Source organism: Ostrea edulis, chromosome 3 (genome assembly GCF_947568905.1).
Source record: "Ostrea edulis chromosome 3, xbOstEdul1.1, whole genome shotgun sequence".
Classification (NCBI taxonomy): Eukaryota; Metazoa; Mollusca; class Bivalvia; order Ostreida; family Ostreidae; genus Ostrea; species Ostrea edulis.
In genome coordinates this window covers 82,468,802-82,494,320 of record NC_079166.1, presented here as the reverse complement: position 1 = coordinate 82,494,320, position 25,519 = coordinate 82,468,802, and the positions used below count along the sequence as shown (strand labels likewise).

Genomic DNA, 25,519 nt, shown 5'->3' with positions numbered 1-25,519 from the left:
AATGTTGGATCAAAGAAACTTTTACAAGATTTCTGTAAAAAGTCGTTGACAGAGGTATAGTGCGAGGAGCGCACGGAACTCTGGGTAGAGAATGACCGCTTACCGCGCATAACTACTTCCGCAGGGCAAAGCTATATTTAACTAGTTAACGCCTTTTATCGTACGAAGTACATATTTCAAGAGAGGAGAATAAATGGTTTTTATGTGAAAGTGTATGTGTTTTACCTTTGATATGTATTTTGGGGTTCCGATGTTGCGTTCTGATAACAATTAAGTAATATATTTTTAGAAATATACTTAAAAAATGAGCATTGAACTTACTACCCCATAGGTATACACGGGAACTTCCGTGTTTACATTGACAACAAATATGGCAAACCGGGAAATTTCTAACACAAAAAGATGAAAACCGTCAATGTTCTTATGGCTGAAATACAGATAAAATTAAAAATGTATGCATGTGGAGGAGTCATCCCAGATATTTCAGGCAATGACCCCCACCCCCACACACTGTACTTCATATTTAACACTATTGTCTGATGCCACACTCATATTGTCGTTTAAAGAAATTTATAGACACATGATTTTGAGACTAACGGAAGAAGGAGAACGGATAGAAAACCACAGAAGACTAGAAAAGGTGGTACAACACTTTGAAGCTGGTGATTTGTCACAAATAATGACAGTACAGGTATCAATTTCATTAATCCAATATTTTTATAATTATTTTATATATAGGTCTACCTTTTGTTTTTTAGCGCAAACAAGATATACATTGACTCACGCAGTGAATTAGAGAAAAAAAATTAAACCTTCAATATAAATGTTTTAAATATAGAATTATTTATTATATTACCTTGAATGCTGTTTGTCAATGAAAACATATTTCACCCTTAGTTTAATGTCAGGCCCGTAGGCAGGATTTTTCAAGGGGGGGGGGGGGGGGGGGGGGGGGGGAGTTACATAGACTCGCGCTCAGCTGGAAGTAACAGTTGAAACGAAAAATAAAAACAAAGACGATCTTAAGAATCATTCCGTGTTCGTATTTCTAGATCAAAGAGCGGTTAGAAGACATTAAAATTATCAGAATTGTTCGATTGAAAAGACTTTGGGCAAAACATCGACTTTAATAGGATAGTTCTCGGAAAATGCCGACTTTAATAGTCACAATTCAAACAAAATGCCGACTTTAATAGTGCTTAGTAGTTTTCAAGGGGGGGGGGGGGGGGTTCGTACGAACCCCACGAACCCCCCCTGGCTACAGGTGTGAATGTTATAGGCTTAGTGATTACTTATACAAAATCATGTCTAATAAATGAAGTACTAATAATCTACACTGCACATGTGTACTTATATATAAATTAATATACACATATACAGAGACATACCCAGTATATATTAATTATAGTCTAGAAAATGCCAAACACAGTAAAGTGAATAAAGAAAATGAATTAAAAACAAGATAAACAAACCACTCACATATATATCGGGATTTGAGCAGAACACACATGTACATCTATAATTAGACTATTAATCATGATTTTTTTTTTAAAGATATGAATCCTTGGAGTACATCTGACAGAATATTCTGTTTGGCTTCCATGAAGAAAACCAGGTATAGTGTGCATGTTTGCTAAAGAGGAAAAAAGTATGCTATGCATACTATGAATGTCCTTTTGGGTAAGAGATATAAGTTTTGATCTGGATCAACAAACCTATTTATAATAAGTTATCTATTTATAATATATTTTGTTCTAAAACTCTACTGGTATTTACAGGTACATTTAACTTTTAAAACTCCTTGGATTCAATATAGTCTAGCACAGTCCTGCAGCCATGCACCAAACTGAGTAATAAATGGGAGGTGGAGTTCAGGGAGAGGAAAATAATCAACAATATGTCATCCTCAGATCCTAATAAAAAATCTTGATCTGGCTAGCTCCATGCAGCATTGAAAGCTGCTAAAAGAGTTGTTTCCCAAAACTGGTAACCATTATTTTGAATTTCAATCAGCATCACTGACATAAAAAAGTCAATACAATATTTATTAAATTTATTTATTAAAAACATATTTAATGACAAACACTTTTAATCATTTAAAGTGCAAAACATATGCACACAAAATTGATAATTCATGGATGCTTATGTTTCAGAATATATATTTCCCGTTCATTATACTCGCATGTTGCTGTAGAGTGTAGATTACTTCATATTTTTTTTACATTGTTTTCTTTGGATCCCCCTTGTGGCCCCATATCACTGACAAAGCTGACATCATGGAAAGTGAGGTGAAAGTTGGTGTGACTGAGAATCCTGTAGAAAAAAGAAGAAGATGAAAGCTCTGGTCTTATCTGAAGAAAAGTCTGTTTACAAGAATGAAAAAGACAGAATTTGATGAACAAGACTGCTTGATTTCTAAACAAATATTTCTTTATAATCTAAAATAACTCTTAATTTGGTAAAAAATAGGAGTGAAACGATACAGTACCTTCTCGATTCGATTCGATTTTCGATACTTTAATCTCGATTCGGTGATTTTCGATTCGATACAATAGCATATACCAAATTCTTTATAATGCTAAGATTTTCTTATGTTTCGTTGTATTTATTGCTCTCTGCAAATAAATTCTACATAATGTAAAAACGTTTAACATAGAGCAACACTCTTATCACTTGTCCTAAAGCCGAAATGTCGCCATACCCCGGATTTATACATTGGGGGTGCATTTTTCAACTCAACTGCGTCCATTTTGATACAGCAAAGTTTACTCGTATGTTGATTGGGCAATTTTCAATTCCATTGGCTAATCAGAAACCGTGTTATCAAGAGCAATGTGTGCTATGATTTTAGAACCGTATCGAACCGAAACAGACCGCTAATAAATCGAACATCGAATCGAGACCACTACATCGCGATTCGGCCGCATCGCGATGCATCGTTTCACCCCTAGTAAAAAATAAAACACAGACATGTTTCTTTAAATAGGTTCCAACTGACACTCCTAAACATGCATTGTAATTACTTTATCTGTTTCCTAAAGTCTCGAGCCTAACATTTCATATTTTGAACAGTATGATAGTTATGTATAAATCCTACATGTACAGTATGAAACTTTTCTAATTATTTTTGCAAAAAAACCCCAACTGTTTTAAAAAATGAAAAAATTCCATGACAATGCTACTAATTTAAACATATACCAAAGCATTCAGCAATATCTTCAACATACAATCCAACTTTCTGTCTCATCAATGGCTAGAAACTGATCTATATGCTCCAATGACATCAGACATTTAGGTCGGGCCCTCTCACCAGGGGTAGCAGAAGTACCTCTCCACTACACCATCTTTTCACACTTAGGCACCAGGTAGCTCTACTGCAAATATAAATTCAACAAGATATGTTTCAGAAACATGTATGTTCCACATGGTGCAAAATTGATCAGGGTTATATATCATTTATGTACTTTATGTTCTTCAGATAGTGTAGAAGATGAATGTCACTTTTTACTTCATTGTTCCTCTTATTCAAATCTTAGAGTAATCTTTTTTTACCAGTATCGAATTTAACCCCACTGTGATCAATATGTCAGATTTAGACAAAACAAAATTTCTATTATTAAATTTTCCAAGACAAACTGCAAATTTCCTGTTCTCCACATACACCTACAGACAGTCTATCATATACCATAGTTATAAACTCTCTAAGATGTACCTGTTCACAAAGTTTGATGTTTGCCAAGCCAAGGATTCTTGAGATATTGAGCAGATAAGACTTGGTCTACAGACCGATAGATTGACAGACAGACCGACAAATGAAAAACAATATGCCCCATCTTTTTCTTTTTGAAAAGGAATATTTGTATGTAGATGTAAATGGACATAATGTAAAATTTTAAAATGATAACATTTTATTACAAATAAATACAAAAGTCATACATGGATATGATAATAATTAATTTCTCAATATATTTCTTCAGAGAATGTAGCTAATTGACTAAAACAATATACAATTTCACCTGATTTTGGGGTAGTTTATACATAGTAAAAGTTGTAGGCATAAAACATTCAGAACAACTGGATCCTGCATGTACATGTGTATTCTATTTGCATATTGTATTTACTAAACTCTTATACTGATATTGATTACCATTTCATATGTATTCACATAACATTATCATTATCCACTGTCTCTGAAACTGGCACTGCCCTTAGATGTGTGAAGCAATTGAATTCGGTTATTTATTATTGTTTATTTCATTTTGTTAATTCAAATCTTGTTTCGGTCAGTATTTCATATATAATTATGATATGTGCAGTGCAGAAATGTGAAATCTGACAGAATTAGTACTTCTGAATGATTGTTATTTATTTATATTGTTATAACTATTTGCTACTTAAACTGTACATGTCTCTCAAGGGCCCTTGATTGGTGAATAAACACACACACACACACATACGTGTAACGCGTGTCAAATGAACACCTTACCTTCCCACCTGCAACTGAACACTTCTACAGTTATAGGTACATGTATTTTAGTACGAAAATTTACTATTTGGTACTAAAAACAACATAGAAGACATTGCTGCGGTCGAAATTTGTGAAATATCGTTTTATTCACTCCTTGAATTTTTGCTTATCAAATGAACACGTTCCTTTACACACGGTCAATTGAACACTTTCCTTTACACACAGGCAATTGAACACTTTCCTTTACACACGGGCAATTGAACCCTTTCCTTTACACACGGGCAATTGAACACTTTCCTTTACACACGGGCAATTGAACACTTTCCTTTACACACAGGCAATTGAACACTCTGGCACACACGGGCAAATGAACACTCTGATACACACGTGTAATTGAACACTCTGACTCACATGGCCAATTAAATACTCTGATACACGCAGCCAGCTAAACACTCTGATACACACGGGCAATCAAACACTCTGAAACATCCAAACAATCATTCTCACCACGCTAAATAAATAAGGTCAAATCTCTAAAGCTTACAAAAAAGCGTGAAACGATGACATTAATCGAAATTGGGATGGGATAGACAGGGAATCCACACATTTCGTTGAAATTATCGCCGCAAGAAAATAAAAAATAAAGGGGGGGGGGGTAGTATTGATTGGATGATGATTATATATTTTACGTCCCGTCGAGAATATTTTATTCATATTGAGACGTAACCAGCTTTAAGCGGAGTACCACGAATTTAGACCTATCCAATGTATCCATAGGGTTCAGGGTCGTAGCAGTGAGGGTTCTTTGAAATATCGTGCCAACACCTACTACATGTACGACAAGGGATATACGTTTATAAGGTCACATCCAAAAGATCCGTGATTCTCACTTCTAAATGTCGAGCGTTTGGCGAAGGAGCAATTAACACTACCAATTTTAACGTCTTAGGTTTGACGCATGAACGATGCTTGAACTCACGACCTCCCGGTTACGAAGCGAACGCTCTACCACTGAGCTACCGCGACCGGTCGGGGGGAGGGGTAGTAGTGTCCATAATGATGACTTTTAATGTAATAATAACTTATGATAATCATCATTATTATATATATATACTTCTATGATTATAGACTCCCTCGTTTGCCAATGCATGCTGTACGGGCCAGACTCTGTAGTAATTCGACCAAAAAGTATGATAAATAAAATCAAAATTCTGTAATACAGTGCCTAAAGGATCTAAAACAAGTATTCATAATCATATACATTTTTTGTATCACTTTAAGTTTTTTGTTGACTTTTGACATGAATAAAAATTAGATATCTTTGTAAAGAAATGTCACGCGATATCTTAATTCCACTCTAAAAGGGAACATTTTCATGAACATTCTGTTTATATATGTAACTACATAGATGTGACCTTACAGAAAACTTTAATCAAACGTTGCAAAAACCATAAATTCTTTGAAAATCCGGTTTATAACACCAGTTTATATAACATAACTTCAGAATCAGGATTTGTTCCCGGTTCCTTTATATACTGTTACAAAAATATCTACATGTTTATGATATGTACATGCACATTATGTCAATTTTGACTATCATCTCACCTCGAAATATGAAGACAAAATTGTAATAGAGAACCCCCAAAAATCACGATTTTGCTTCATCTTAGATATTTTTGTTTAGAGATTTCGTGCCTTTGGCACTCATTACACCCTTCCCTAAACGTGTTACGTGTTGGACACCCCCCCCCCCCCCCCATTAACCACGTCTGAAACTCATTAACCACGTCTGAAACTCATTAACCACGTCTGAAACACACCGACAATTGAACCTGGTACATTGCGCATAAATTGAACTATTATAACGAAAGGTAAAATTCAAGTTACATATTTGTAAATTTTATTGATGAACTTAGTTCAGTCTCGAAAGGCAAGTAGAGATTTAAAACATTCCCTGAACATTGGCAATTCGCGCCTTCGAATGAGAAATAATCTCTCTCATAAAAGTGATTTGGACCCCCACTCCTTTCCCTACCGATCTGAGGACAGAGATGACCAATTGCAAATTCAAGGGAATATATTACCTTCTGTTTTTGTTCAAAAATTGGACGTGTCCTCTCATGACCTTTATAATACAAATTCACCAGGTTGATTTTTAAAATCTTATTAATGTTTTACATAAACTCAAATTGAAGTCCAATAATATACGCGCATCAAATCAATTATCGCTCTCATTAATTCAATTGATGCGCACATCCATGTGGTGGAAATATTGCTCGCAAAAATTAATTTAGAGCTCTGTATGAATGACTTGATTATCTCTTTTAATTCAATGGAGGATCTTTTTAATTATATATACAAGGCTATTTCATAAGCAATTAATGCGCGCATCATTTTTTTTTTTTAAAGAGCAACAATTCAATTAAAGAAATCATTCAATTGTGGATATCTTGAATTGAAGATTATATCTCAATTAGATAATCTCTCTAAAATAATTATTCCACGCATCAATTTAATTAATGATATCATTAATTCAATAGAAGAGAGCAATAATTCAATTATTGTGCACATTAAGTGATGTTAGCATTAATGAATTATTGCTCTCTTCAATTGAATTGTAGCAATGCATTAATTCTATTGTTGGTATCATTAAATTATAATTCATTTGAGGAGAGCAACAATTAAATTATTGCGTGCATCAATTCAGCAGAATAAATAATGATATCAATAATTCAATTCATGCTCGCAATATATATATAATGCAGAATTGAAGATATTAATTATTTGAAGAGATCTTTGATTGCGTGCATGAAATGAATTGATAATATCTTCAAATAATTAAAGATATCTTCAAATATTTGAGTTTGTTAATTTGGCGCTCCATAGATCTAAAACTATTCCTAGTGGATTCTGGTGCTTTCTGACTCGAGACATCATAACAGCTCTTGCCACAAATGAATCTCACCATACAAGTGATAAAAACACACTTGAATATGTTGCAGAAAAATAAAGATCAGGTGGGTCGCATATACCTATAGCCACCTCTCTTTTAATTTCTTCATAGGATTCATATACTTAAAGGGATTTTTCTCCTTGAAAAGGTGATATTTAAAAATATGTCACTTTTTAAGGAATTTTATAATCCCCCAATAGTATGTACCGGGGTAATTTCTAAACTGTTTGGTGAAAATGTTGACAATTAAGAATCAGTCACTGGTTATCCATGTGGAATTTAGCTATCTCATATGAATAAACTCTTGATTATTTTACTACAATGTACCATATTAACCAATTTCGGAAATAATTCCTTATTTGTCTTAAATTTTGATTTGATATAAAGAGCAAACTGAAATGATAAACCGAAGTTCACATTGAACACCAGTGAGGCAATTGTATACAAATATCAAATTCATATATTACAGAATTCATTAAGATATTTGAATTATTCTAATCTTTTAATGTTCCATGGTAGCAATGAAAACAGCAGGTCTTTTATTTTCAGTCATATATTTTATTGTATTACAGGAGATGTTATATGTACAATTAGTATATATATATATATATATATATATATATATATATATACATTATATATGTAATTGCATGTGCCAAAAAATGTATACATACATGAGTAATTCAACCACAGACATATCAATAAATTTGCATTTAATACATTGAATGTAGTCCTTTGATTAAATAATCAACACAGATGGATCCATATGATAATACATGTATTTGTAAAAGAAAAAAAAAAGAGTTCCATTTCTCATACAAACGATATCTGTACAAATATCAAAATCAACAAGAGGCCCAGGGGCCACATCGCTCACCTGAGTCACCTTGGCCCTGCTGTTTTGATTTTTAAATGCTATTTTATCAATCTTTATTCTCATGAATAATGTGACCCAAACCTACCTCTAAAGAACACAACATTACTAAAATGAAATCATATAACACAAAGATATGACAAGCATGATATTGCTGTTCTGGATAAGACCAAGGTATGAAGTCATAGGTCTTGGTATGATATGAAAGACTTTGCCATAAGTAATCTATATACAATACATGAAAGCCCTATCTAAAATAGTCCTGGATATACTTAATAAGTTATACTTTCTTAAAAGTAGGTCAAACTAAGAGTTCAGGGTCACAAGGTCAAAGAACATAATATGATTGATTGTTTTAGCCGTTTTCTGCCACATTCAACAATTTTTCAGTTATCTGGTGGTGCCCAGTTTTTATTGGTGGAAGAGAGAACCCAGATACAATGTACCTGGGAAGAGACCACTGACCTTCCGAGAGTAAACTGGGAAACTTTCTCACTTACCGGTGCAAGCAGGATTCGAACCCACGCCAACCACTGAAGAGACATTATTTGTCGAAATGCGCATCTGGTGCATCAAAATTGGTACCGTATAAGTTTTACCTTAAACACAATGTAGTTCAGGACACACTGAATAGGTCAGATTTGTTTTGCCATAAAAATTGTATATACAAGATATGAAAGCTCTAGCTTAAATAGTTCAAGAGATATCTTTAAAGATTTTTCCTTTAAAAATATCAGCATATAAAACTTTGATCCCCTATTGTTACCACACCATACCTCCCGGGAAATGATTTTAACAAACTTGAATATGCACTATGTCAGGAAGGTTTAATGTAAATTTGTGTGCTTCATACTAAATTTGAAAAGAATTCTGTTATTCGAATCGTAGATTGATCGCTGTTCGTTATCTTCACCTTTCAGTTATAGAATTTAGTTAAAAATATTCAATTGTTAACATCGACGGACTACAACGGACGCAGACTAATAGCAATATGTCATCTGAGTTTACTCAAGTGACCTAAAATTGTATAATTTTTCTAAAGCTTTTGAAAATTGATAATGCTATTAAAGCCTAGTCTGATCCCTTACACTCCATTTCAATAGTTAAGCGTAAAAACAGACTGGAGTGGATGGGGACCAAACTTAAGAAAGCTGTGAGATTAGTTCAATATTCAAACCTACAGTTTTTGAATAATAAGTATTTAACCCAACTGGGATGATTTCATCCAAAATATTTCACTAAAAATATTTGTGGGGATATTAGTTCACACAGACATTATGTTTCAAAATGAGTACGAGTATGGAAATGAACTGGGGTTCAAATTGACTGGCTACGTATACCTAACATGGCTACATCAACAAAGAAAATCACTTGAAGCTGTGAGTTTTTAGGTTATATGTGGGTTTAAGGAATATTTGAAAGTATGCTTGGAAACAAGTATAGTGGGAAAATATGTTAGGAATTATTTAATATTAAATTCACGAGACAGCGATGCAGGAATGCAGTGATAGAGGGACTTAACCATGCACTTTTTTTCTGTGCCGTAAATTGAAGATTTTTAATAAGGGGCTCATCTGAAGCTCTAGCGCTCTGACTTGCCCCAATATCTTCTCAAAGAGCTACGATTTTGGGTTTAGTTCTGCATCTAGTTTTTTAGGAGAAGATTTTAAAAGATTTTCCTTGTATATATTTCACATATAAAACTTAGATCCCCTATTGTGACCCCACTCTACCCCTGTGAGCCATGACCTTTAACAAACTTGAATCTGTACTATATATGAATGTAAAACTTTGATCCTCGATTGTGACCTCACCCTACCCCCAGATACCATGATTTGCACAAAACAGGAACCTTTTATGTGAATTCAACTTTCCTGGTCCAGTGGTTCTTGAAAAGGTTTTCTAAATGACCCCACCCTATTTTTGCATACCCTTTATCTATTGATGATGCATACCAAGTTTGATTGAAACTGGCCCAGTGGTTCACTCTGGAGAAGAAAATGAAAATGTGAAAAGTTTACAGAGAGACAGACGACAGGCAAAGGTGATCAGAAAAGCTCATTTGAGCCTTTGGCTCAGGTGAGCTAAAAAAGTATATAAACATGTTCAATGTTAAACCTGTTTGTTGTATTGCTTAACAGCTCCATTGCCAGCATCTACCCTTACTGAGCTTACAGTGTCAGACCTTGATATCATCATCACTCATTTTGACTATCCAGGCCAAATTAATATTTTTGCAAGGGTGAGGCCTGGCTGTCCTGTCGAGGTTGAAGTTTGTACTTCCACACTTGGCGACCCAGTGGATTGATCCTATCCAATCCTCTAAACTCTAGGTCTCGTTTTAGGATCTCATCCCATGTCAGCTTTGGTCTACCTGTGAAGTTCTTTTCTGTTGATCATGATGCATAACTTTCTGACAAATCTGCAAAAATATTTAGAGAAGTGATTAGTAAAAGGTCTTCGTAAAAGGTAGCAAGAAATGTACAATTAGATAAAAATCATAATTTCTATTTCTACAAAGTAAGTGTTTATCAAATGATCAGCTGTAAATATTAATTCACACATCAATTATCATTTTTAAAGATTCAAAGTGATACAGATATCATAAACATACTGAAATGAGTTATAACTAAGTTATAACTAAAGTATAACTTAATTATACCTAGGCCTTGAGGTACAAAAAAGTTATAACTAAAAAGTAACTTTTCTGGACTTAACCATTTTCATGTATAACTAAAGTGTAACTTTTTGAACTTTGTCATTTTCATGTATAACTAAAATGTAACTTTTCTGGACTGTGTCATTTTCATGTATAACTAAAGTGTAACTTTTTGAACTTTGTCATTTTCATGTATAACTAAAATGTAACTTTTCTGGACTTAGCCATTTTCAAGCATATCCAATATTTATGTACCAGTTTTGGGACTTTGTCATTTGAGGGTGGGGGTTACCAATACTTTTTGACACTTTCATAGTAATTAACTGAATGTTAAAGACCTATCTCATGACCCTTTGGTCTGTGAAAATGTAGGTGGAGCCCAATCTAAACAGATGTTATTTACCTGGAGTGGCCAGGGTCTACCAAGGTGTTAATTGCTATATCCCATGACACTCTAAGAAATACAGACAAAACATGGTAGAAATCTACCTGTCCATGCTGTCTTGATATACACAGGACCTGTCTCAGGGACCTCTGCAGAGTTTCTGTGGTCATAGTGTTTGAATAATGGTTGTATTCCTACATGTAAGGGTAGATGACACACATTCTACACCCACCCCCTCTCTCTGTCATTGACTCAATGAATAATTTCTGTTATAAATATAGAGGTATAAAAAATTCATGACATAAATTATTTCAATAAGTTATAAGTTTTAGAAATTATTGTGCAAATTATTGTTTGATTTCTGATTGTGTAATTTATAATACATGTATATAAAGGGGGAAAAATACTATTGAAATTCCAGTGTTCAGAGGTCTTTTTAAAAACAATTGAATTACAAGAAAATAGCAGTTGTGGACAGGTCAATGCTATCAAAACTCTGGTATACTGGGCTTCCTCAAGATCTAAAGAATGCCTGTAGATACTGGCTGTTATTGTTATCAAAACACCTCTCTGGGGTAGCTGGAGACCAGTGTCTGCAGATGTCCCTCCACCTGAGATCTATTGTTAAATGTTTGATTGACAGGCAGTTTACAATTTTGGGGCATTATCTTAAAATTGGGTCTTTAACTGGATTGACTTCTGTAAATTTTTAGTGATTATTCACTTTCAAACACTTCAGTGAACTGTGTCATTTCTTATTTTGCCACAAAAAAGCTAGTCAGAGGGAAATTTCAATGTTGAATTTTAAAATCTTTTTCTTTTGGGGGGATGATTAAGGAATTGATTAGAAATTGCATGGAAAAATTACAAAATCCAGGATCCTTACTTATAGAATAATAAATGCATTGTACGATCAATAAAACATTCTATATATTATATTTTTAATGAACTTTATACGCTGATACAACCCGTCAGAATTCAAAACACCATGTATGATGATTGTTGATCAATTACCACTAGGTGCTATTTATGGAGAATGGCAGGTCAAATTGTTTAATTGAAACGAATAATGAACTGAACACATGTATGAGATATGTCACAGTATTTATTAAAAATAAGTCCATATGGACTTCTGTTCCATGTTAAAAGAGACACTATTCATCAATTTAGGTATGCATAGTCTATCAAAATCAAATTAAGGCATATATATAAAAACGTCTTTTCCAAAAAAGTATCAAAAAATATTTCTATATTCAAATCTCATTGGTAAATGTGACACAAAACAAGGTATGACTGTTAAATGATGTCTCTGTTCTGGACATTGAACATGTTATATTCCTGTTCAATCCTGTTAGGAACTGTGAAAACAAAACAAAGTTTTTCATTTGTAGTCATGTCCTGTTACTTTAACAAAAGTTTCTAATCTCCCAATGAACGTTTCCTTGAATCGAATTATTTTGTTGTCTCCACCTGTTCGTCCACAAGTAGTCTTTTGAAGAAAACCACACGGACCTACTCTCCAGCTAAGGTCAAAAGGACTGCCTGTTACTCAGATTTCAAAGGTCTTTTACATAGGCTCCAATAACAGCAACCCTGTCTGTTCCCTTTCACTGCTGTCAAACTTCAGAGCTTGGGACAACGTCAGTAGCTGCTGATGAACACAAACCGCAAATGCTATTTGGGTTTCAATATGTTGGATGCCATGGAAAAGGCATCTCAATTATCCATTACAATCCTCAAAATAGAAACAAGATGAGCACCAAAGTGGTCCAAGATCCTCAACTTTTTCTGTCAGGTGTAGGATCATATATCAAACTCTTTGTCTCATTCTGAATCTCCGTCAACATATATGATATGGTAAGAAAGCAGGTTCTTCAGCAACATCTTGAAGCAACTAAAAACAAAACAAATATTGTAAAAGTACATAAATAGCACAAATGTTTCTATATAATGTTCGGTGCAACATGTCATTTGATAGGCTATTATATATATCGATCATACAACCTATGATATCTATAAATCACAATGTGACTGATGATGTAAAAAAGAAATAAGTAAATAAATCTGCTTGACATTGCATTTAAACATTTTACAATTTGAAGTCATTTCTGAGGGGAAATAAAAATTCACAAATAAAATGTAATAAATAAAATAATGGCTACATGCCGGGCTTGTAACTTACGATTATGAATATTGGATCATTTACAAGCATCAGAATATAATGCATAAAACGAAATCTAGGAACTTGTTACCTTTCAACTACATCAACAGTTACGGTACACAATCGTAACGAAAACTAACCTGGTTAAATGATTTCTCATGAAAGGCATCGATAATCATAATGGCGACAGGGCCAGCAGTTTCACACGCCACACTTCGATTGTCGAAATTTTCTGATGAAATGTTGTCTTTTCCTTGTTGCATTCGCCAAAGGGATACTTTGAGTGTTGGATTAGACTTATCGGCATGGAAAACCTGGTAGCTACCACCTTTGTGAGGGTACATAGCTTCGGAGCAGTGACGAGTGTTTCGCTTTTATTTCAATCTTTGTTTTTAAACTGGCGCCTTCTTCGTTTACATCCGGAATAACCGGAAGTGTGCGAATCGGGTATTTACGTAAAAATAAAAATACGTTTGATTGTTCCTGATCAATTTCAGCAAAACTGATGAATATAACTAAAAAAATCTCACGTATATACTTTACGAGTTTTAATCATTTGAAGTCATAAAGGTTTTGAATTCCTTGATTCCGGTATTTCCTCTAATCACTGATTGGTCAAATCGGCTCCGCTCTCCATTTTCAAACAAGATAGCATCGGTTCAAGAAGGTGAAAGTTGAAAGGTTCTATTATTACTTTGTTCAACGAACCATGTATGCCCTTATGGAGTGGATAGAGGAAGAAAAGGTCAGCATCATAACCATATCACGCATCAAAGATCCAAGAAAGGGGTTTTGCCAGTATAAAGTTGGGGATTTGGTGAAAGCCAGCTGCCATGGCTTTTCTGGCGTGCATCCCGCCAAGATCTTAGGTAGGCTTTTTCAAGCAAGTTTCTGTTTACAATATTTACACAAATTTTGTCAGAATGTATTAAGTTTATTTTAACTTGAGGATAATTAAAACTGCAGTTGGACTATACAGTCCTACATATTAGCCCTTCTTGATTCCCTCCATTTTGTTGACAAAATACATATTCTTATGTGGACAAACATTTTTAAATAATAAAAGTACGATTATGAAAATTTACATGATTTAGAAATAAGAAAATGTGTTTATAATAGTATAGAATTTCCCTTCCCTAATACTGAAAAAAATATTTATATCTTTAAGAAAATATTTGCTTGCCCTCTAGGCCTCTCCCGACTAGGGATAAAAAGGGTCGAGTAGGAAAGTAGGGAGAAAATTCTTTTTTATTCACATGAAGTTAAAAAAGCTATAAATTAGATAAGAAAATTTCGGAATGAGTAATAAAAAAAATGTTAACTGGAGGTTAAAAAAGTTTTTGAGTCTTTTTTTTTTTAAATTTTTAATAATAATAATAAAGCTTTGAAATAAATGGATTGTGATTTTCTTTTATCTTGGCTTCTTTTTCTTATTCTAGATGATGGAGCTGATGCCTGGTAGTGGGATCTACATTTATCCCAAAGATATACAAGCTTTATATAAGCCAAAAAAAAAAAAACAACAAGTGGAACTTTTCAGGAGGGGGAACCTAACTGGTGCAAATGAAAAGACCATTTTAAACACTATTCTTGGTAAGAGATTATAATCTAATTAATAAATTCTTTATATAACACTAATAACAAATTGTTTAACTTCGAATAAGAATAATCAGTCGCCCACATTTCTTTCAATTTGTGAAGATGTATTTAAAAGGTGAAAACAAAAAAACTTGTAATTTCTGACATCCATCTTTTAAATTGGAGAATCAATGACAGTTAGTTACTAGAGTATTTTCTTTTTTATTTAAAGACGATGCCGGGATTCAGAGGTCATTGTCAAGTTTTCGATGAGGACCAAGATTAGTTCCCAAGTCAGTCTCCAGAACATGAAACAGACCTAGCTTTTATACATTCAGTAATGTGATATATATATATATATATATATATATATATATGGGATTCCCTTCATAAGGGATTGCCCAATTTTTAATGTGATAATATGTACAAAGAGTTAGTGATGAATATTTTATTTATATTTTTGTGCCAAACTTTATAAATGATTGATTGTTTGATGTTTTCCGCCACGCTCAACAATTTTTCAGTTATCTGGTGGCACCCAGTTTTTATTGGTGGAAGAGAGAACCCAGATACAATGTACCTTGGAAGAGACCTCCACCGACCTTCCGAAAGTAAACTGGGAAACTTTCTCACTTACCGGCGCGAGCGGGATTCGAACCCGCGCCGACAGAGGTGAGAGGCCATGTGATTTGGAGCGCGATGCTCTAACCACTCGGCCACCTTTATAAATGAAATTAATATACCAATAATAGTCGCTGTTTATAATCGGTAATGTCTTATTATCCCCATCTTTTTTGTAACTTTTCCATAACTTTTGTCGGGTATAACTTTTTTGTAACTTTTCCATAACTTTTGTCGGGTATAACTTTTATATAACTTTCTCCATAACTTTTGTTGGGTATAACTTTTTTGTAACTTTTCCATAACTTTTGTCGGGTATAACTTTTTTGTAACTTTTTCATAACTTTTGTCGGGTATAACTTTTTTGTAACTTTCTCCATAACTTTTGTTGGGTATAACTTTTTTGTAACTTTTCCATAGCTTTTGTCAGGTATAACTTTTTTGTAACTTTTCCATAAATTTTGTCAGGTATAACTTTTTTGTAACTTTTCCACAATTTTTGTTGGGTATAACTTTTTTGTAACTTTTCCATAACTTAAGTATAACTTTTTGATAACTTTTGTGAAGTATAACTTTTTTGAAGTATAACTTTTTGATAACTTTTATGCACTTGTTGTATTCATGTTGAAATAAAAGATGATAACTTATACATGAGTATAACTTTTTTGTACCCGAGTTATAAGTAAAGTATAACTTTATTTGAAGAAGTGGTTCCAAACTCCGATAACTTAGTTATAACTTTTTTGTAACTTTTGTTAGTTACAAAGTTATAACTTTAATTAGTTATAGTTTTTTTCGATATGGGATATATCATAACTTCAGATTGTTTTTATGAAGAACAAATGTATCCCCAGCTCCCCAAATTGGAAGTGCTCCAAATGAAACCTCCAACCCCTTAATGTACTGCATGGTATGGAAGATAAAGCATGAGCAGGAACATAGACATTATGAACTCCAATAATTAAGCCACATAGGAGAAGGGTTCACAAACTATATTACACCCTCCACCCCTACAATCCACTATATTAGGGACAACATTTGGATCTTTGATCTGTCCCTGCAATATGCACATCGCAAATGGCATTGAAATATTCTACAAAATTTCAAGTCTATTGGATAAGCCGTATAGGAGAAGTATTCACAAGCTATTTTAACATCCTCCACACCTCTTAGATCTACTATTAACTTTTAGAAAAATAATTGGACCCTCCTGTCCCGACAATATGCACATCTACAAATGGCAATGAAGCATTGTACAAAGTTTCAAATCTATCCAATAAGCCATATAGGAGGAGAAGTGTTGAAAAGGTATTTTACATCCTCCACCCCTCTAAGATCTACTATTAACTTTTAAGAAAATAATTGGATCCTTCCGTCCCACCAATATACACATTTACAAATGGCAATGAAGCATTATACAAAGTTTAAAGTCTATCCGATTAGCCATATAGGAGAAGTGTTCACAAGATTTTGTGGCAGACGGACAGAAAGTACAAAAACAATATGTCTCCCCTGAAAGAGGGGAGACATAATTACAGTACTGCAGCAATATTTTCACTGTATTTCAGTTGGAGGCTGTCAAAATACAAATTATCAATATACTCTTACGGTGCAAATCAAAACTTGTATATATATACCTTTTCTCAACACATTTTAATGCGTTTTATTTCATCTCTAGTGGACTCTCTTTAGGACTGGCTCATTTTGCTGGGAATATGGGCATCTAGCTATCCTGGTGCCATGCTCTTTTTAATGAATATTGTATTTTCTAGGTTATGTCAAAGCCACTTTTTCTCTTTGATGCAAAATTATGTTTGACTGAAATTAAAGTGAAGGTTATTTAACAAGAAATCTAGTAGACACATTCAAGCAATACCTGTTCCCTACCACTACTAACTATATATTTATTCAACATATGTTCAAATTCAATGGAACCACTGGACTTCATATACTATTTTGTCAAAATGCACAGTATTAATGAAGAGGGTGTTACAACTTACATATACCAGATAAGACATATCATCAATGTTCTACCTAATATATTAATATCTGCTCTAGAACCTGATTTTCATGCACTCATGTTATGATGGACTGTATTATGGTATTTATCAAGCTCTTTCATCTGTCTGTCAGCTTTTTTAAAAATTCAAAATCTTAGTTTATCGATCCTTATACCTACTCAGGTGATCTAATCAGTAATTAAAAAAAACTGATTAATCTTTTTGAACATCATATCTAGCAAAGATACTTACGTACATATGTAACTTTAAAATGATACTTATGCCTTGTTCAAACAGCGGTTTTAATGCATATTTTGAATTAAAATTTTCAAACTTTAATGCGCATCAAATATACTTCGTAGAATAGATATAGGCTCCTGCATAATGACAAATTTGGGTCACATGCATCATACCCCTGGTTAGCTATAGATTTATATTTATGCTAATTTTGATTGAAAAACTAATTTTAAAAAACTTAATTGATCGCTAAAAATAGTGAACATTAAGCCATTAGAAAATGCCAAATGTAGATCTGTGCTCTGCAGAGACATACTGGGTCATATATGCATAAAGAAGAAAAAAACTATAAAACAATTCTCTTTGATCCACTGTAAATTGTAAGAAAATATTCGATCCCTGGGTCAGAAGAACGTGAACAACATTAAATGATAATGAAGTATTGTACACAATGGCCTTCATTTTTGCAGTTACTGCCATTACACCAGAAGTAGGGGGCGTGCTTACTGATGGGGTCCCCCCCCCCCCCAATTGTGGCCCCATCCTACCCCCGGGGGCCATGATTTGAACAAACTTGAATCTGCACTATGTCAGAAAGTTTTCATGTAAAAATCAGTTTTTCTGGCTCAGTGGTTCTTGAGAAGAAGATGTTTAAAGATTTTTCATATATATTTGTATGTAAAACTTTGATCCCCTATTGTGGCCCCATCCAACCCCCGGGGCCCATGATTTGAACAAACTTGAATCTGCATTATGTCAGGAAGCTTTCATGTAAATCTCAGGCCAACATTAAAAATATTTTTGTTTGATGTACTCTGACTCACATTTTTCAAGGTGGGTCGGTAGGTAGGGTGTTTTTTTTTTTTTTTTTTTTTTTAACGTCATGAAAATTTGTAATATTTTCTTTTAGAATAAGGAGAATTTTCTATTTTTCAAGGACCCCCCCCCCCCCAAAAAAAAGTTTTAAATTGCTGGAAAAAATGGTCGGGTAGGAGCAAATTTGATTGGTCGGTCGGAGTACATCAAACAAATCAATGTTTATTTTTGGCCTCAGCTTTTCTGGCTTAGTGGTTCTTGAGAAGAAGATTTTTAAAGTTTTCCCTATATATTTGTATGTAAAACTTTGATCCCCCCTTGTGGCCCCATCCTACCCCCGGGGGCCATGATTTGAACAAACTTGAATCTGCAATATGTCAGGAAGCTTTCAGGTAAATTTCAGCTCTTCTGGCCCAGTGGTTCTTGAGAAGAAGATTTTTAAATGACCCCACCCTATTTTTGTGATTATCTCCCCTTTGAAAGGGACATGGCCCTTCATTTGAACAAACTTGAAAGCCCTTCACCCAAGGATGCTTTTGGCCAAGTTTGGTTGAAATTGGCCCAGTGGTTCTGGAGAAGAAGTCGAAAATGTGAAAAGTTTACAAACGGACAGACAGACAGACGACAGACAAAATGTGATCAGAAAAGCTCACTTGAACCTTTGGTTCAGGTGAGCTAAAAATCAATTAAAATATGCAAATTCATTTTTGGGTTGAATGTATTAATTGTTACACAAATTTACTACATGTATATGTATCTATAGTTTACAAATCATTACATTTTGCTAAATGATATAATTATTCTACATATATCATCTAAGATTTTAATTATACAAAATAAGATCATATAAAATCTATAATTAAATTATGGATCAACAAAATTGTTAAATACTAAGATCTGCTTTCATATTTACTGTACTTAAGGCCACATAGAATTTCATATTTACAGATTATCATCCACACCCACCCCTCTCAAAATTATCCACCCCATTGTTTTTTATTCTACCTTTTTTTAAAAAAAAAAAGAAGTTGAGAAGAAATATTTGGCTTGTATATCAAACATTTAGAGCATTTCAATGACTGACCCTAACATTTTGGCATGTTGTGGTTAGATAACATTTGACATGTTTCTATTATAAGGGTACCCAAAGATGTGGTAGTTGTGAAGGACTGTTGCAGTGTGATATGCATTTGGTCAAGTGACTGCACATGTATGCCTTGTTAAAATTGATTAATGGAGATGCTATTGAATGCGAAAGTATGCGATATCATGCCATTTCCCAATTCTGTGTTTGGAACTTTTATTATTGAGTGTGTGTGTCTTAGACTAGAAGAAGATGATGACAAACTGAATTGAATAATGTTAAGCAAAAGAACTACAGTACAGTGACTGTTGCTTTGTGGTACAGTGATGGTAATAATGACTCATTAATTAGTAGATACGGCAATGGCATATCCTGATCCTGCATAAACTGCATATTCAAACAAGAGGCCCATGGGCCACATCGCTCACCTGATTCACCTTGGCCCATATTTAAAGATTTGTTCTACATATTCGCTTCTAAAACTTTGATCCCTATTTAAGTATTGTGGCCCAACCTACTCACGGGGCCATGATTTCTCCTACCTAAAATCTAACTCCAAAAAACCCCACACAAACATAGCTTGTAAAGGAGATAGGAGGACGTGCCTGGTGTTTAATAATTCAATGTGTACAGGCATTACAAAAATGTGTATATGCAAAAACATACTTTAAATTGTATGCAAAATGATACCCATGTCTAGTCCTATTATAACATTGGAAGGAAAATTTGATCTGGCCACCATTGCTACACGACATTTTAAGTTACGAAAAATAAAAAATTTACATATGAACACCTAGGCTGTGTCAAGCTGAGTGAGCAAGTTTGTGCAGAACGAACAAAAATTACACCAAACACAGCGACACCTTTTCGAAATTTTATTTTTACAAACTTGAATCTGCACTACAGAGCTGTATGTCAGGAAGCTTTCATGTAAATTATGTAAACTGCTCTGGCCTAATGGTTCTTGAGAAGAAGATTTTTATGGCCCCATTCTACCCCAGGGGGTCATGATTTTAACAAACCTGAATCTGCACTATGTCAGGAAGTTTTTATGTAAATTTGTACTTTCCTAGCCCAGTGTTTCTTGAGAAGATGATTTTTAAAGATTTTCCCTTTATATTTGTATGTAAAATATTTGATCCCCTATTGTGGCCCCATCCTACCTATGGGGGTCATGATTTGAACAAACTTCAATCTACACTATGTCAGGAAGCTTTCATGTAAATTTCAGCTCTTCTGGCCCAGTGGTTCTTTAGGAGAAAATTTTTAAATGACCCAACCCTATTTTTGCAATTTTGTAATTATATCTTCCCTTTGAAAGGGGGTGTGGCCCTTTATTTGAACAAACTTGAAAGCCCTTCACAAAGGATGCTTTTTGTCAAGTTTGGTTGAAATTGGCCCAGTGGTTCTTGAGAAGAAGTCAGAAATGTGAAAGTTTACAGACAGACGGACAACAGGGGATTGGAAAAGCTCATTTAAACTTTCAGCTCAGGTGAGCTAAAAATTACTATTATTCAAAAAAGTGCAAAAGAATGTTCAACTTCAGTGTTACATGAAAATGTACTTCAAAATCACTTAAAAACAATTATAATATTGCTGTATGAAAATTTTCTGTCCAAAGAAAACAATGTAAAAAAAAATATGAAGTAATCTACACTCTACAGCAACATGCGAGTATAATGAACGGGAAATATATATTCTGAAAAATAAAAAATACACCACCTGCCCCATTTTTTTCCAAGCAAGGATGGAAATCTAAAAAATAATTTTATGACTATGTGGCCTAAAATATTTTGTATACTTACTAATTTCAAAACTCGAAAAGGAAATGTTATCCATGTGAAGCACTCTGTTCATCCTCTGGGGAAGACAATATTTGATTTGCAGTTTGTGTCATGACTACACCATGATATCTTCTAATCTCGTCATACTATCAGAAAGTAGTTTTGGCAGTTGGCAAGTGTATCAATGGTGTAACTTCTTCATGATCAGATCTTCTATACTGTGTCATATTAAGCATAAAGTAACAATGGCTATCATCTAGTTCTGAGGTACTGAGGAAGGGCTGTTTTTCTCAACACAGCCTTTCTTCTGGTATTCTTAGGGATACTTTATTCATCTTTTAATTACATTTCCTTCTTGGAGATTAAAAGTTGAAGACCACTGAAAGAAAAAGAAGTGATTTAATGAGTTCCATGTACAACTGTAGTTTATCGAATGTGCTGACCAGAATATTATCTAACTGTAGCCCCCCTCCCCGATCAAGCATGCAATGTCATACATGTATCTGAAATCAATACTTATAAAAATTAATTAAAATTAAAATGTTCAAATCTACAATCTTGTTACACATCTCCTATATTTTTTACTTATCATAACTTTGAATTTTTAATAAGTGTGTCCTTTTGTCCACAAACTTTAACAACCCCTCATAAACAATTTACAAATATGATATCAGAAATAATAATCTAAAAACATTATCCTGTTGTTCATAGATGCCATCAACACTAAGAGTATAACAAATAACAAAAGCTCTCCTGACATTGTCCCATTCTGAAAGAAATGATGTGCTTATATCCCCAAAGGCAGGGGGTTACCCAGAATTGTGTCTAGAGAGAGGAATAATATTTATGGAATTAACCAAAAAATTAGTTATAAATTGTTAAATTTTTTAGCTATGAATTCATGTTAAAAAATTGGTAGCTCAGTGGTAACAGAGCATTTGCTTCATGATGAAGAACTCATGGTTTCGAGCCATGCTAATGTACTTTATTTAGGGTGTAAATGTAGGTAGTGAGGTGAATGCTCCATCGTCATATTTAGCATTCAAAAGAGAAAGTTGCTGGTCTTTCAGATGAGACCTTCAAACACCACATGCATGCGTCTAAATGTGTCGCACTTCATATTACTGAAATATTCTCTACAGGTATTATACTAAAATCAAACAAACACATATAATCATATACATGTTAAAAATCTTAATTTTAGAAATTTCTTCTTCTGACAAAATGATGCACAAGCATATAAATGGAAGCTATGCCACTATGTGTCATGACACTGTACAGCTTGATCAGTTTATACATCACATAAACAATCACAGATGTAAACAATCAAGAAAAACTCAGTACACAACATCATCCCTTAATTTTGTATTGTAGCTGAAGATCATTCTTCCAAGATCGAAATGCAGCTTGGAAATGATTAGCGAGGGTTGAATTATTCTTAAAAAGTAGATTGAAAGCAAAAGGTAACTGCCAAAGTTACCAGGAGACAATAATCCATACATCGTTCGAATTTCCTCCACTGCCACCTAAAGTGCACGTGTAAACCACGCGTGTGACACCACAGCCCGACAGGCTACATTGTAAACAAGTAAAATGCATTCAGAGTAATAGTTTTACATATCATATTCTGTTTGGTTTATAGTCTTAGTAGTTACATACCTATGCGGTACGGCTGTACCATGTACGTACTGCAAGCAGTGCGGCGTAATGTACATTTGCATCCTCAGGGATTTCAACCCGGACAAAGTGGAACATGCCAATCCGAATACATATATACATCTTTCTTTTTTATTTTTGCATTTTTATTTATTTATCTATTTATTATTTATGTCATGGCGTTGGAAAAAACTTCAAAGTAGGGAGACAGATGTAAAGGGGTATACGTTCCAATCATCCAAAAAATGTGCCGTGTGGGGGGGTGGGGTTGATTCCTAAGGACCTAGCTGGCGCATTTCTTTTTGTGAAATTCTATCCAAAATCAATATGAATTCTTAGTATACAGAGTACATTAACTGCAAAGATTATATTTCAAAAAGAAAAAAACCCCAAACAGTTCACGCAGATTTATCACTTTTATCATCGAAATTTTCAGTAACTCGGGTACTCTGTCGCTTGTACATAACACGATCGGTATGAAACACCATTTAATCAGTCTATGTAATAAAAAAAACCCATTGATAATATGCAAAAAATTTCTTTCAACCGTGTTTACTTACCTCAGATGGGCCAACTTCTTTCCCTGGAAAACTCCATTATGATGATATCACAAATGACGTCATTTAAAACAGAGCATCAGCGCACTTCGAAAGTGTGTAAGCCATGCTCGCAAGGAAAAAAGATGGACGAGTGCTAAATCTTTACACACCTGTTACACACATCTCATAAATCCTGTTAAGTAAACACTTCAGGATTTTGATGGTAGATGACCTATTTAATGATTTTATGCTGATTTTTATAAAAATCCAACTGAACACCACCATTTCCGTGTTCCTTTGGCCGACCCCGTGTTGATTTACACGTGTGCCTTCTTATTCACTGGTTCAATTGACAGGGCTTACAAACACACACACACACACACACACACACACACACATATATATATATATATGTAGATAAAATATGTGTGTTGCATAAGGAAAAATCAAGTAATAAGTCAATAATTTGAATTTCTTCAGCTTAAATTCTAAATTAATCACTTACTTGAATTACTGTCTTATGATAAACAAAAGTACAGAATCATTAAATTATAATCAGATGCTAATTTGAATCATGACATTCTTGAAATACATGCATATGTACATGTATTATCCATCAAATGAAATATTTTTATAAATTGACTAGTTTCTTTAATGATATACTTTTTACCTTTTTGAATATTCCTTCTGGTTGCTTGGTTCTGCATTTCTGCATCAACAGACATACCCTTATGAGAACATGGTGGGAAAATAATTCTCATTCTAGGGATCTGTCATCACTGTGCCAAACCACAAAGTGCCCAGAACACACATAGATATATAGGAATGTTCATTCACCATGGGTACAAATCCATCCAGATTCAGTGCCTCAACCAATTTCAACGTTTATGTGCATCTTTAGGAAATCTTAAAATTAAATATGTATACAAAGTTAAAATCTGCTATACATTTATACATCCAGACATTCGCTCAACTCATGTAAACAGACTTTCACAGTGTATCTTAGCCACTGTTTATGACCTATTCTCTGTTAATCGGCCCATTTCATTTTGTCAATTTGGAAAAAATATAATTCTGAGATAAACTTGAAAATCAGGCTTTTTATTTAAGTTTAAACATTCAACAGTACATATCATAAATTGCTGGACTCGAACTTAAGGGGTTACAATAAAATTCTTCGTTGAAAATATAGTACCAAACATATGTGTAATTTACGTGATCAAAAGAGTGAATGAAGTTCGTGATGAAAATGTATTTGAATTAACAACTTTTGATATCAATTATGGCTTCCTAAAATAAGTTAGGATATTAAGACGTATAAAAACAGCAACAATGGCAAATTTCTACAAAGCATATACATTTTAGGAATGTCTAAGTTATGTATATATCATTTTGTGGGATTAACCACAGTTTCACAGTTTATCATTCTCACGAACAATGTTTCATATGTCATTACAATAAAAAAAGAAGGATAAGAAATAGAAATTATAATTATTTGATCGTGTTTATGCAAGTTATTTCATCTTGATACTCAAACTAAATGAAAATTTGCATAACATAATATGATAACGTAAATTACACATTTCAGTAAATAATAACATAATCTTTATTATGAAATTTCATTAAGTTCACCAAAAATCTTCACTCATTCTTTAGAATTATTTTTATTAATGGGCAAATCTGTAATAAAAAATTGTACATAGG

At 33.7% G+C, this 25,519-nt stretch overlaps 3 long non-coding RNA genes across 4 annotated transcripts; all 3 read right to left on the bottom strand.

The window, feature by feature from the left end:
- Nucleotides 1–1,962: 1,962 nt before the first annotated feature.
- Nucleotides 1,963–24,845, bottom strand: LOC130052928 (uncharacterized). Of its 2 annotated transcripts, none has more exons than XR_008801311.1 (3): nt 24,486–24,845; nt 3,199–3,374; nt 1,963–2,313 (listed from the first exon to the last, which is right to left on the bottom strand). It is a non-coding gene; the product is annotated as an uncharacterized LOC130052928 (long non-coding RNA). The 2 variants fall into 2 exon arrangements; XR_008801312.1 differs by having other exon boundaries at nt 3,228–3,374; nt 24,486–24,844.
- Nucleotides 7,959–24,477, bottom strand: LOC125662343 (uncharacterized). Its single transcript, XR_007365339.2, has 3 exons — nt 21,642–24,477; nt 17,337–17,517; nt 7,959–10,717 (listed from the first exon to the last, which is right to left on the bottom strand). It is a non-coding gene; the product is annotated as an uncharacterized LOC125662343 (long non-coding RNA).
- LOC125662342 (uncharacterized) lies at nt 12,427–14,176 on the bottom strand. The gene is made up of 2 exons (XR_007365338.2): nt 13,641–14,176; nt 12,427–13,233 (listed from the first exon to the last, which is right to left on the bottom strand). It is a non-coding gene; the product is annotated as an uncharacterized LOC125662342 (long non-coding RNA).
- Nucleotides 24,846–25,519: the final 674 nt, after the last annotated feature.